The sequence below is a fragment of the Trachurus japonicus genome, unplaced genomic scaffold, assembly GCF_045865225.1.
Source record: "Trachurus japonicus isolate A0001 unplaced genomic scaffold, Traja_1.0 AP030212.1".
In the NCBI taxonomy this organism is placed as follows: Eukaryota; Metazoa; Chordata; class Actinopteri; order Carangiformes; family Carangidae; genus Trachurus; species Trachurus japonicus.
In genome coordinates this window covers 11,479-25,317 of record NW_028220345.1, presented here as the reverse complement: position 1 = coordinate 25,317, position 13,839 = coordinate 11,479, and the positions used below count along the sequence as shown (strand labels likewise).

Sequence of the window (13,839 nt, the reverse complement as noted above, 5' to 3'; positions counted from 1 at the left end):
CTCCTCCTCCTGTCTCCCTCCCGCCCTGTCTCCTCCCTCTTCACCGTTTGCGCCGGTGGGAGGGTCGAGGGGAGGGGTTGCGCTAGTCTAAGTCTGACTGCGCGGCCCAGCAAACTTGCGAAATGGACCTGGGCCACACCCCGTTGGCGTGGCGAAGCTGCGCTGATGCTAGACTTCACCTGGTCGACGAAACTAGGGCCCATTATGTGTAGGCCTACTTAAGATGAGTATGTAAAAATGCACTCTTACCTCCATGGGCCTCTCGGACAGCGCAGAGACCGTCTCCTCATCATTTTCAACCTGAAGAATGAGAGGTCTGCATGATATGGGCTGATCACAGCTAATGCAAAGTACCTGACACATTGCTGTGATAGTTACCTCTGGGGTGGTGCAGGGCGGCAGCAGCACCATGGTGTCTCCTACAACTGAAATTACACAGTGGATTTTTCTGCCTCATGCCAAAAGCAAATGTTAAGTACTTTACTAGTACTTTACATACCCTGGACGAAAATGTTGTCCTGTGAGCTGCCAGCACTCGGGTCCGACATGAGCCCCCCTTCAATGCCCTCCATTATGGGCCTACCCTCATTGTTGGAGAGGGCCAGTTCCTCAGGCACTGTGAATTCTGGTGGAGCTGGCCCCCCTCCAGTCTTCTTCATTTCATTCTTCTTTTTGTTTGCTTAAGATAGTGATGATATTAAAATTAAAATGGGATACAGTACATTATCCACACACTGACAAAATGACATACATGACACAAAACTACATACCGCTTTGAATTATGTTCTTGTATTTCGCTCTGACTTGCTTCCATGTTCGACTGCTGCTTCCACATCTTAATAAAATGCAATTTGAAATATTAATTAGGCCAACCTAGTATTTATTTGTCACAGATGATGAGTAAAGTTAATTATTTCACTTTGATGTGGCCATGAATAAACTGATGAACTGATTAATGTTTCACCTGTTATAGGGCAGTGTACGTCCAAACACAAATCTTACAGGCTTGAGCTATTTTCCCTGTCAAAAAGGTCTTTGTAATTGTAATTGTACATTTGCTTGTTCATCCCGACACAGTAATGCAAAAAAAGAAAAAGCCTACACACACTCAGCCCCGCTTTCAATTAAACACACACACGCATTTATTTTTTAAAATGAGGGTTAATATGTAAAAGTTGCACAATGTTGAGCTTTCAGGAATTAAAACATTAAGGGCTTGATATTTATCATAATATTAATAATTGTTAACTTACGCATTTACACGGTCAGCAATTTTCTGCCAGCACCCCTCCCTCGCTCTGTTGGCCGCTACTGTGTTACTTTTTGCTGTTATAGTGGTTTTGAATTCTTCATAACTTTCCATTATGATAACTTGCTCCTCCTGAGTGAAATATGCGGCTCGGGACCTGTCCATTTTCCCGCGGAAGTAGAATAATATGACGTCAAACGCCCCCTTTTATGTGAACGCGCGCAGAGCACAAAGCTGAGAACCGGACTTGACTAATTAAGTTGATAACCACCGTCGCCGTACCGTTTAGCTCTGATTGCGGACTTGAGGGTTTGTTGAGCTGCATCTTGAGCACATAGCCTAGGTATGTTGAGCCTCCTTCGCAGTACAGGCCCCATGACACTTACGAAAACACAGAACTTCAAAATAAAACAGAGACTGAACTCAACACAAAGAAACAGACACAGGGACACAGATCATGACAGATTTCAATATGTTATACTCCAGCTAACTTTGTTCAGCTTGACTAGAGGTGGGAATATCTGAGCTTTAAACCCTGTGCTGCTTTACCTACCAATATAAATAAATAAAAAATGTTTATGCACCAAACCCAATCAACCAACAGCTTGACAGCTTTCTTGCTGTGATGATAGGTTCATGGTTTATTTTTTTAGAGCATTATCATCATCAACTACTGTCTCAGACGTGTCTGAAAACTACATTGGTAACACCACATACTTCCAGTTTAACGGCAAATTTTACAGACAAAAACACGGCTGTGCCATGGTTTCACCAGTATCCCCTATTGTGGCAAATCTATACATGGAGGAAGTAGAGAACAAGGCTTTGAACTCCTTTGAAGGAACAACACCGAGCCACTGGTTCAGGTATGTGGACGACACATGGGTTAAAATCAAAACCAAAGAGGTGCAAGCTTTTACCGAACACATTAACTCAGTGGACAAAAACATCAAGTTCACCAGAGAGGATGTCAAGGACAATAGTCTGCCTTTCTTAGATTGTGACGTCCATATGAAAAAGGACAGGAGCCTCCACATTGGGGTATACAGAAAACCCACACATACAGACCAATACCTACTTTTCGACTCTCACCACCCTCTGGAACATAAGCTTGGTGTTATCAGAACCTTGCAACACAGAGCTGATAACGTGCCCACCAGCTCACAGGCCCAAGCACCTGAGAGGCGCCCTCACAACTTGTGGTTACCCTAGCTGGACCTTTGTGAAAACTGCAGCTGCTTCCAGAAAGAAAACCAGCAAAGTGGTTGAGAAAGAAAGACAAAACAAGAGAAACAACATAGTCATTCCATATGTGTCTGGAGTATCAGAAAAACTCAGGAGGATCTTTAACAAACACTGTATCCCTGTGTATTTCAAACCCAGCAACACACAAAGACAGAGACTGGTACATCCCAAGGACAAAACACCACACACCCACAAAAGCAATCTGGTGTATGCAGTCCAATGCAACGAGGAATGCAAGGACCTCTACATTGGAGAAACAAAACAACCACTGCATAAACGCATGGCCCAACACAGGAGAGCTAACTCCTCAGGCCTGGACTCTGCTGTCCATTTACATCTCAAGGAGAACGCCCACTCCTTTAAGGACAGCAATGTCCAAATCCTAGACAGAGAGGACAGATGGTTTGAAAGAGGAGTCAAAGAAGCCATCTATGTAAAAGTAGAGAAACCACCAGGGGAGGGGGTCTCAGACACCACATATCTCCAATTTACAATGCTGCCCTTTCATCCCTTCCCAGGAGATTCAACTATCTAGCCTCAACTGTTCACAAGTGGCAAGTGCCTCCAACGACTGTCGTTATAACACAATAGCGCACTAACAAAGTCGAAACCAACTTTCCATCAAAGACAGTCATTTAAACGACTGTCGTTGGCACTTGGAGCACAAAAGGGAACCAGTGACATCATCACCCTTGTGAACGAGGTTAAATAGTGAGTCTCCACACCAGTTAGTCGGACCAGTCCCAGCCTGGTCAGATGCGCACATGAACTGATGAAGCCTCTTGGATGAGAGGTGAAACGTCTTCCTAGACAAATAACTAAGTCCAGTTGCTTTCGATTTAACCTCCTTTGAAATACTATGACCTGGAAAAATGAGAATATGCACCGGCCTACATTGGTAAGGGGAATAGTTATACACTGCCAGCGCTTAGTGTGTGGTAACCTTTTTTAAAACTGGGCTATTGCGACACATCTGACGTAAATTCACAGGTTCCACATGTTCGGGCCAACAGCTGTTTGTTTCCTCAAGGTTTAATACTGAACACTTGCTTTGATCACTGTACAAACATGATTGATGGACCACTGAATTAAACCTGTTCCGCAAAGAAACAGTGTAAATATTGGTGTAACCAAGGTACAGTACAATTAGGCTACTAATAATAGAGATATAGCAACATAAATGTAATGTATTTGTGGTGGTTAAAATGTTTTTGAGTTATTATTGGAAAAAAAAAATACGTGAAAGATCAGACAGCTTTTTCTGGAGCTTTTAACTCTTGACTGGTCACTATGTAACCTAAGTATGCAGCTTCAGTCATGCGACAAGTGGCTCTGATTGGGAATATATTGCGAAGTTGTGACTTCCAATGACTGTGTTCTTTGAAAACAGTTCAACCCTGGAAAAAGCTTATTAATGACCCAGGGCCTGAAATTCATTTTCCAATCTCGGAGGGGGGGGGTTGGAAAATGAATCTATAATAGGATATTTTGTGCTTCAGATATAAATTAAGCTGCAACTACACAGCAATTCAAAGTTTTATTTGTCACATGCTGAGGTTTAATACTCAGTTAGCAAACTCAGTGTTACAAGGTTTTCCCTGGCTAGACAGCTGCTGACTCTCCACTCCGCTATTGTTATTTATTTACATGACAAATTGATGTGAGGGGTTGTTTGTTGTGGAGAGTGGAGAGTCAGCAGCTGGATTATGCACCCACAGTCAGTATTTGTAGGTGTATAGGCAAACAACCAACAACAAGCACAATGACCATTATTCATTGTATTTAAATCTAGAAACAGCAGTGTTGGATACACATCTACTGTAGTGGGATTTTTTCCTAGCTAGGGTATAATTTGTTATAGTAAATTCATGTTATTAAAGAATTGTCAGACAGGACAGGGTTTTGAGGAAAACTGCAACGTGGTCAGCTTCTATTCCATAAATTAGTACTAAATCAAGGATATGATTAAAAGAGTGAGTGGGTTTGTTTACCCTCAGAGAAAAGCCAATTGAATCTAAAAGGGACTTGAACGCAGGGGCCAGACAATCATCATCACCCACTATAATGACTTTGGCTGAATTCATTGCTAAGTTTGACAGAAAGTCAGGGAATTCTTCTAAGAACTCAGAATAAGGTGTAGGAGGAAGGTTCGCCACAGCAAGTAAGAGTGGTTTCTCTGCTTTCCAGTATGGGTGAGAGAAGTTGACAGTAAAGCTTTCAAATGAAACATTAGGCTGGAGGTTAATAAGCAGATTTGACTGATAAACTGCAGCCAGTGTGTACCAGTACTAACGTTGGCTGTTTTGAAATGAGTGCTAGATTTGAGGGAATCGGTTAAATTATGTGCAATACCCACTATCCTGCAGCAAATTTCAGGCCCTGTGACCTATGATTAAATTTGTACAACTGTCAGTAGTCTGACAGGGATGTTAAGGGTAAACTTTTATACTCAATTGTCGTCTTTTTCTCTGCATATATCTGTTCCTCAGTATATGGCCAAAAGTGAGCTCATACATCTAAAAACAACATTTCTACACACATAACACACACCCCTCTCCCTATCCACCTCCTCCTTAAGGTTGTGAAGAGGTCTATGAAATTGGACTTAAGGGGAGTCCAATGTTTCAAAGTTGGTCTATTGTGTTGGCAATGGCACAAATTGTCATCGTGGGTAAGGTGGTTGGTTGGGATTTTCTGTTACACACCTAAATTTAAGCCATTCCCAGAGGCCAGGACCAAACAAAGGCTCAGGAAAAAGTCGACCAAGTCCTGCTAATTTGAAAAACAACAGGAAACACATGTGGAGGGCTTGATACAGAAAGGGACATCAGACCTGCAGAACTGCCAGGAATCAGGATACCAGGACTGAGCCCGGCCTGACCTGGCTGGTTCCCACTGACACTTCCTTATCCGTTACATTAGGGCAAAGGTCAAGGCTGTGGGACAAGCATGGCCTATATCAGTGCTGAGCTCAGCTACAGGAAGCACCGTGAGCTCTGACAGAGGAATGGAAGAAGTGAAAGGAAGGGATGATGAACAGGGCCTAAAATTCGCTCACATTTCAAACCAGTGAACTACTGGCAGTGTTGTGCCTGAACGCGTTCAATGAACCATCGTTCATGAACTTGTTCATATTTTGGGCGAACGTGAACTGAACGTACTGTATTTCCGCTTGATGAACATTATTGTGAATGCTTTCATTCTGGCATTTGTGAACAGCGCTCTCTCAAAGTATCTCTCAAGTATGACTTCGTTCAGGAGTGTGCCAGATTTCCATAGAGCCTGCCAGGCAAAAACCAAGCTAAAACACACTTTAAAACAGGCGTTAATATGGAAAAACCACCCAATCTGGCAACACCTATCAGCTGTTTGGATCAGCGGCGCATGGAAGAGGCGGAGTGATACAGCGCATCGCGGAGCCTGTCTGTATGGCGGAATACCCCAGTTGGTTAGTAAAAGATAAATGGGGGTTAGAGAGGGAAGTCCAAGTAATTTGACATAAGAATTTTATAAAATAGTAATGCAATAGTTACTTTTCCTGGTAATTACTTTAATCATGTTGTAACTCAGTTACTTTTTGGGGAAAGTGAAGTAGTAACTATAACTAATACTACTGGTTAAAACTGCTAAAATAATTGCTGTCTGTGGTTCGATATGGGCTGAGGCAATCATTTTGAAAAACAGCTTGTAGCAACATATTGAACATTTTTAATTATGAACTACGAACTGAACTAGTTCATCTAGAAAGTGAACTTTCCCAACACTGACTACTGGTACACACAACAGGAGCGCTGCGTCAGACAGTCTGACGTAAATGACACACACACTTCTTTATTTGTATAGTGAATTTTTTTTTCTTGCCGATGTTATAAAACACACACGCTGCTTCAGCTGTGCAGCATCACATCTGTTGCGCTCTGGTTCAGCCGAACGATGCTCAGATGTTGGTTAGATCTCTTCCATTATTGAACTCTTTTCATACAAAGTGCTTTCAAACACCAGGTTAAAGAGAGAGGAACAGCAGAGGTCCTCTGACAGTTCGTCCCTGCGACGAGCAGAGCCGTCTCTAACCCTTTTTTTTTTTTTTTTTTAACGGCACCGTCTTTACGGGTGAAGAACACATACATGTCTCCTCGACTTTAACACAAGGTTTTCCTGCCTCTCAAAGGTGATTTTGGCCACCACCTGGATGGATGGATGGATGGATACTTTATTTATCCCGAAGGAAAATCAGTTTCTCAGCTGCACAATTAACAAACAATCATTCAACAGCAAGACATAATAGTAAAAAGTAGTGCATTGAGAATAGAATAAATAAAAACAATAAATAGCCCATGATAATAAAAATGCAGGATTGCAGTGGCAAGTGCATACATAGTATGTGGGACATCATTCCCCTCGTTCCACAACTCCTCTCCCTCCCCAGTGATGTGTTGTAGAGCCTGATGGCTCTTGGCAGGAAGGACCTCCTGAGTCTGTGGAGCAGATCAGTGAGAGCAGCCTCCCACTGAACAGGCTCCTCTGTCCCTCCACCAGTTCGTGTAGTGGGTGGCTGCTGTTGTCAATAATGGAGAGCAGTTTGGAGAGAGTTCTCCTGTCAGCCACCGACACCACCGAGTCCTGCTCTGCACCTATGACAGAGCTGGCCTTCTTTATCAGTCTGTCCAGCCTCTGTGTTTCCCTCTGTTTGGTGCAGCCACCCCAACACACCACTCCATAGACGAGGACGCTGAAGACCACAGACTGATAGAATGTCTGCAGCATTATTCTGCAGACATTGAATGATGCGAGCCTCCGCAGGAAATACAGCCTACTCTGCACCTTCTTGTAGACGTGGTCAGTGTTCACTGACCAGTCGAACTTGTGGTCGAGCTGCGCCTGCAACCCCAGGTACTTGTAGGAGCCAACCTCCTCGCCGCTGATGGTGACAGGCAGAGGAGATGGGCGGTGCCTCCTAAAGTCCAGTACCATCTCCTTTGTCTTTTGGGTGTTGAGCTGCAGGTGGTTCAGGTGACTCCAGGTGGTAAAGCCCTTTACCAGGGACCTGTACTCAGTCGAGTCAAGTCAAGTAATTTTATTGAGCAACACTGAGTTTGCTAACTGAGTATTATAGGCTATCTCAGCATGTGACAAATAAAACTTTGAACTGCTGTGTAGTAGTTGTAGCATCATGTATATCTGAAGCATAGATATTTGGGCACTGGAAGAAATAGTCGGGAGACTAGGGTCACAGATGCAGCTCCAAAAGATGACCACTCAGATGAGAAGGGGAAAGAGAAGAGAACAGCAATGTAGTGCAGAGAATACTCCATTACCGTCAGTTCTGAAAGTTGCCAGAATATCAGAATCAATCAGAGGAAGTAAGACAAGAAAGTCATAGCATTTTGACAAAATAACAAATAATTAAGGGGGTCAGGATCATCATTAGGCCCTCCATTTGTTGGAAAGGTCAACCTGATACGATCACTTTTCATCATGGGGTGTTGTAACTAGAGCTAGTCTTCCTTCCAGACCAGAAGATTTCTGTTCAAGACGTGTAAACTGCTCTTTATTTTCAATCTCTAGTTTCCTCATGCTGGTTGCCAGCTTGGTTAGCTCAACACTACTTGCTTCAACTGTTTGTGACAACTTGCGAATACATTCTTGTGTATTTGTGTGAAAATCTTTAAGTTCCTGTTGGATCTCCACTTGAAGCTGCTCCACCATAAAGCGAACCTCAGACGACAAAGATGTTGTTTCGGTAGCGTCACGCTTTGATAGCTCTCCATGGCTGATATGGGTGATGGCTCGTGGCTGGGCCAGTGTGTCTATGGGTCCAAGTGGCGGCTAGAAAGTTAACGTTTGCTAACGCTCATTACAAAACTTCCGGGTCACGTAAATCCGACCAATTACTAAAATCAAATTCAGTCCTATGGCTTGGTTTTGCATTTCATATTTTTGTAGGGATGCACCGAAAATATGGCCACCAAAAATGACCCAAAAGTGCATCTTCGGTTTTCGGCCGAAATACTTAAATCACCAAAACAACACGGTCGAAACTTGTGATGACGCGAGCAAACAGCGCAGCCAGCACGCGGGAAATGGGATAAGAGCCAGCATGTCTGCGGTGTGGCCTTATTTCACTATTTAAGACCCACGGATAGCGATTTGCAAAACATGCAATGCTGAAATTTCAAGAGGGGGTGCATCTGCAAAGAGTTTCTCCATGTCAGGTTTAATTTATTACCTGAAATCCAAACATATCACAGATCACCATTCTGAATATAAGAAGAATGCGACACAGAAAAGGAAACTGACACCGAGCACGCCCACTCCATCTGTGGCGGACGTTTTTGAAAAGGCAAGAAAGTTTTCCAGTGATTCTGCCATGGCAAAGGGCATAACACAAAAATTATGGAATTCATTGCCATGGATGATCAGCCGTTGTCTGACATAGAAGATGTGGGATTTCGTAGGCTGATAGATCACATTGAGCCCCGTAAGCAGATGACATTTCTCTGACGTGTGTTTACCTGAGCTGTTTAATGTCATTGCAACTCATGTCCATGAGCTTCTAGCATCAGATATTACAGCTATCAGTTTCACGACTGACATATGGAGCTCTGACGTCAGCCTCGCCAGTATGCTCTGCCTAACCGCGTAGTGGATCGACAGAGATTTCAAGCTGCAAAAGATTCTGCTCCATCTACAAGAGTTTAGGGGCTCACACACAGCAGCAGAAATTTCTGATGCATTCACCAATATGTTCGACACCTGGCATATCGACCGATCTAAAGTGCATGCCATCGTGAGTGACAATGCAAGAAATATGGCAAAAGCGATAGAAGACAGCCAGCTGAAAGGAATACGGTGCATGGCCCACACACTACATCTGTCAGGTTGCAGGAGGAAGAACCCAAATGCAGGAGCAACACAGGCAGATACCTGCAAACTTAAGTCTTTAATTTCTCACGACAGGCAGGAGAACGGAACACAATAACGTAGCACTAATTTTCGCACAGGCAACCTCACGACCCCACAAAAATTATCTGTCACCACACCAAATTCCAGTCAGCTGTCGGCCATTGCACTCCCAGTTCCAGTATCCAGTGTAAACTGAGAGGGACTTTTCTGCAATGAACAGGGTAAAACCATGTTTAAGTTGTTTTTAGTTTTATTTTAATTGTTCAACTTTTTCTGATTACCCATATTATTTTGCAAATAGATCAAGACAGACTTGAGGAACAGACTGCAGGGAGCCAGCCTCTGTGCCTGTCTGCGGATCAGCATCAACAGACCTCCAGTGGACGAAATTAATTATGAAAGAGCGCAGGAGATCTTCTTTGAGAAGCCAAGAAGAATGGCATGCATTGACCAGTCACATAAACTTTGCCAACAGTAGCATAAGTGCTCTCAGCTCCTGATTGAACATTTACTGTTTGCTTTCTGTGCCGGTTACATGCTGTCATTCCGACATCCCACCATTTAGACATACCACTATTTCGACATGCGAACGTCCCACCATTCCGACAAGGCTTTAATATAAGGAAATGTGCGTTACTCAACAGGTGACTCCCTTCTTTAAGACATGCTGATAGAGGAATACCCACATGATTGTGCAAAATTACGCAGCAGAGCGCAGGTGTCTAGCCTCTACCTGGTCTTTTTACTAAACTTAACCAACTCCTTTCTTCATTGCCTAAGCCCAACCAGTGCAAAATCTTTTTGGGGAAAAAATTTGCCGGAAAGGCAGGATGTTTGAAAAAAGAAAAAAAATACCATCATCCGACCATAGGAGGAAAAAATTGTCGGAATGATGGGACATTTGATAGAAAATTAAGTGTTACCATTTAGACAATTAGAGGCCTATGTCAGACTGGTGGGATGTCGGAATGGCGGTTGCCCCCCTTCTGTGCCAAGGGTTCCCAAACTTATTAGGCCATGACCCCAGAAATAAACATTGAATGACGATAGCATGTAGTAGTGTTTTCTGGGGACAGCTCTCCATTCCGACACACCTCCACCCCGACACCCCGCCGTTCCGAAATACCCCCACTTCGAAACACTGCTATTCCGACACCCTCCCCCCCGCAGCTGTCCAAGGTGCTGAACCATGTGACGTTGTTTACATTCTGCTTTGTGGCTTGTTTGTGAAACGTGCGCTGCTCAGGGACTGGGCAGATCTGTCCCACTTGCTTTCTCCCCGACTCCGTTGTTGGAGATCTCCCATACAGTAAAAAAAATACACGTGTTTTGCAGTTAATTATGCACATGATCTGTTTGACCCCAAAAAGGAAAAAAGGATCAATGCGCATTGCACACTGCACAGCCTCCGGTTCCTTTCTGATTACGTCCGTCTGTCCGTTCGGAGTGGGGGGTTTCCCCAATAGCCTTTTCGGAATAGCGAGGTCTTTAGAAAAAATAGAAAACCCTGCTATTACGATGAATGGAAGTCTATTTACAGAAAGGCGGGGCTTCGGAGAGGCGGGGTGTAACCGTGTTTTCCATCACTGGTCCCTGCAGCTATTTCATAGCTGTAGGGGCCAGTGCTCGGTGCGATTGCCCCATGACCCTAATAATATAAAATCAGCCCAGTGCGCGATATAGAGCTGCTGCTTCAAGGATACGAGCAGAGTTTAGTTTTTTTTTCATTTCATGGTGGCATGCTATGGTGACATGCTATAAACCAAATGAGGTTTTTTACATTTAAACGGCCAAAAATGGGACAAATTGTATCCCAAGAGAGATAGTTTCCCACCCCCCCCGGACAGCTGATGAAAAAAAAAAACAATTCCAGGAAAAAACGGGACGGGTGGCAACTCTATCCTCTAAGCCCCAGTGTTGTGGGATAAGATGAAGGTCTAATGAAGTGTCTTAGCAGAGTGTGAGGAAGCATGTTAAAACCAAGAAAAAAACAGTCAACATCTCCTCTTCTTAACATCTGCAGCCACTCACAATTTCCATGTTTTGGCTTGATACACATGCAGGGCCTGACCAAATACAAGCAGACACGCACACAAAGAATCAGGAGCAACACAACTGTGTGTGTATATGTTTGTGCATGTGTGTGCAGTGGCTGGGGAGAGATTTTCTTGGCCAGGGCACAATCAGGAATCAGACATCTTTCTTTGCCAAGGACAAGTTTAACTCCATTCTGCTTATTTTTGGCAGCAGTGGCCCAAGTAAATCACAGCACTGCTTTATTGGCAATTGCGGAGAAGCTGCAATGGGCCACAGCACGGCTCCTCTCCACTCACTACGTCAACAAGATTCGGGGACTTTGGGGAGGGGGAGGGGGAGGGGGGGTCCACACAGCTGTACAACTTCAGGGCCAACAAGGGGACACAGAAAGAAAAGAGCTGCAGGAAAACAAGTAAGACAGCTGCTCTCTTTTCTCAGTGACAGAGGAGGACTCTCAGTAATTCTAGACTATGGTATAAGGAGAATCTTCAGACAGTGGAATTCACCAATTACTTTCTTCAAGGTTCCACAGCAGCTCTCACTGCAGCTTAAGGTCTATGATCTGTTAAAAGCGTTGGTGGTGTTGGGCTTCTGGTCAAGGAATAATTTGTCTTACTAGGAATGACTTTTGAATTGTTTTCGTGCTGAGAGTTGGCCAATTGACAGTTATAATAGTTGTGAGCAAACTAAAATTTGTCAGCTGGCCACCAGGGGTCACCCTGTCAACATAGGGGGTTTTATTGAAGGACTGTTCTTCTCCTTAAGGTGAAAAGGTCACTTCCTGTTTATTTGATTTTACCTCGGTATATGCCTGCTCGTGTTGCTGAGATAAAGTCATGTTTTGATCTGAAAAGTTTGAGTGGTCAGTGAGCCAGACCAATAAACACAATTTCTGTTTTAGCCGAATTTAGTTGTAGAAAGTTTTTTGTCATCCACTTTTAGTAGCACCAAACCTGGAAACACATGCTATCTTTTTGTATGTTATCTTGTTAGTTTCCTTTAAGTCACTGCTCAAGGCCAAGAAACAGCCAACAACTTTTAATTTTTACTCTGAGAGTCTCATTTCGGTTACTGTAATGTTTTCCAATCTAGGGGCCAGGAACGGCAGGGGTCTTTCTGTTTTTCTTCGTTCCTTCACAACTCACAAGATAATGTAAATGCAGCGTCTTATATGGTATTGTGTTGTACAATGCATCGAAAAACAGTCACAAGCCATAAAGGTTGGGACCTGTATGCAGTATCTGTCAGGATGTGTGGAGAAGGACCCAAATGCAGGCAGAGGTGGAGACAGGTTTCGGTGACAAAAAGGGATTTATGGTTTACTCAAACCAAAAACAGGGAGCTGGCACACTGGGGAACCAGGGTAGTACGCAGACAATCCAACAGGAAGCTGGCACACTGGGGAACACAGGGTAGGAACGCAGACGATCCAACAGGAAGCTGGTACACTGGGGAAGAGTTGGCCCACTGGGGAACACAGGGTAGGAACGCAGATGATCCAACAAAGACAAAGGGAGACACTGAGGCTAAATACACAAGGGAAGAGACAGGTTTCGGTGACAAAAAGGGATTTATGGTTTACTCAAACCAAAAACAGAGAGCTGGCAAACTGGGGAACACAGGGTAGGAACGCAGACGATCCAACAAAGACAAACGGAGACACTGAGGCTAAATACACAAGGGAAGACAAACACATTAGGTAATCACAAGGAGGGAGCACACAGGAAGACACGACATGAAACTACAAAATAAAACAGGAACTCAACAGGGACCAAAAGACACAGACCATGACACAGAACTTCAAAATTATACATAATCAAAGAATACAAGAGACAAAAGACCAAAAAAAACTAAAAACCGAGCCACTGCGTGGCGGCAAACTCAAGGCCATGACAGGATCATAAAGTTATAATTTGGTAACAAAGGCATTTATCACGCATCACCAAGGCCGTAGCTACCATTGAGGACACCGAGGTCATGACCTCGGTATTTTTTTCGGCCTATTGAATGAAAAAAAAAAAAAAAAAAATGCAAAGTATTAGGGAGGACAGATGGAAGGTGACTGAGTGACTCTCCTCTCTTGTCCAAACAATTCCGGTAGGCCTATAATGCTCTTGTTTATTGACGCCCTCACGTACGCTGGTGTTTGTTTACTGGTCGCGGGAAAAAAGGCGATTCATTCGGAAAAAGCGAGTGATACAGCGCGTCGCGGAGCCTGCGTGCATGGAGGAGAAGGCTACTGAGTGAGTCGGTTGGCTCTAGATAAACTGCTCTTTCCAACCAGTTGTTACACTGTAAAGGTTTCGTACATACGTGCACTTGAAGCGCTGTATTATTTCGGGACGGAACCTCATGTATGCGGAGAAAACAGCTGTTTAATAGGGTCAATTCAGCGCCGTTTACTG

General features: G+C 43.9%; 1 long non-coding RNA gene across 1 annotated transcript; it reads right to left on the bottom strand.

Annotated features, from left to right (window-relative positions):
* Nucleotides 1–535: 535 nt before the first annotated feature.
* LOC146960582 (uncharacterized) lies at nucleotides 536–1,463 on the bottom strand. Its single transcript, XR_015035412.1, has 3 exons — nucleotides 1,254–1,463; nucleotides 771–835; nucleotides 536–679 (listed from the first exon to the last, which is right to left on the bottom strand). It is a non-coding gene; the product is annotated as an uncharacterized LOC146960582 (long non-coding RNA).
* Nucleotides 1,464–13,839: the final 12,376 nt, after the last annotated feature.